Source organism: Echinops telfairi, unplaced genomic scaffold (genome assembly GCF_000313985.2).
Source record: "Echinops telfairi isolate 266 unplaced genomic scaffold, ASM31398v2 ScPeMD7_7469;HRSCAF=8507_0, whole genome shotgun sequence".
Classification (NCBI taxonomy): domain Eukaryota; kingdom Metazoa; phylum Chordata; class Mammalia; order Afrosoricida; family Tenrecidae; genus Echinops; species Echinops telfairi.
In genome coordinates this window covers 3,950,916-3,951,818 of record NW_022111372.1, presented here as the reverse complement: position 1 = coordinate 3,951,818, position 903 = coordinate 3,950,916, and the positions used below count along the sequence as shown (strand labels likewise).

General features: G+C 37.7%; 1 non-coding gene across 1 annotated transcript; it reads left to right on the top strand.

Moving 5' to 3' along the window:
• The first annotated feature begins 488 nt into the window (after positions 1-488).
• Positions 489-648, top strand: LOC115873626. Its single transcript, XR_004048517.1, has one exon. It is a non-coding gene; the product is annotated as a U1 spliceosomal RNA (small nuclear RNA).
• The last annotated feature ends 255 nt before the right edge of the window (positions 649-903 follow it).

Here is a 903-nt window from a genome sequence, read left to right as displayed (position 1 = left end):
AGTTAGACCAATGCCGAAGACATTCAAAACATCCACCAGAGTCAAAAAACACAACCTTGAGTTTGTCCCAATGAATTTCCAGAACATCTCAAGAACAAATTTGCTGCATTGAACACTAATGACAGAAGATCTAAAGAGCTGTGGGATGACAACAAGAATATCTTACATGAAGAAAGCAAAAAGTCATTAAAATGACACGGGAGAAAAGATAAACGTGGATGTCAAAAGAGACTCTCAAATTTGTTCTTAATCATAGAGTAGCCAAAATACCTGAAAGAAATTATGAAATCAAAGAGCTGAACAGAAAAATGTCAAAAAGTATCTTGAGAAGCAAAGTGAAATATAGTAATGGTATGTGCAAAGACCTAGAGTTAGAAAACCAGAAAGGAAAAATACACAGCATATTTTAAACTGAGAGTACTAAAGAAAAAATACCAGCCTTAAGTTGCAACACTGAGAGATTCTATGGGCAAAAATATTGAAAACTAATACTTACCTGGCAGGGGAAATACCATGATCACGAAGGTGGTTTTCCCAGGGAGAGGCTTATCCATTGCACTCTGGACGTGCTGACCCCTGCGATTTCCCCAAATGTGGGAAACTCGCATAATGTGTGGTAGTGGGGGACTGCGTTCGTGCTCTCCCCTAAAAAAAATAAATAAATAAAAAGTATTGAAAACTACAGGAAGCATCAAAAGAAGAGGGAAAGAATACACAGAGTCAGTGTACCAAAAAGTCCTAGTTGACATTCCATCATTTCAGGAGGTAGCATATGCACACGAACCAATGATGCTGAAGGAAGAAGCTCAAACTACACTGGAAGCAGTAACCAAAAACAAGATTCCAGGAATTAATGGAATATTGATTGCAATGTTTCAACAAACTGATGAAGTACTAGAGCAC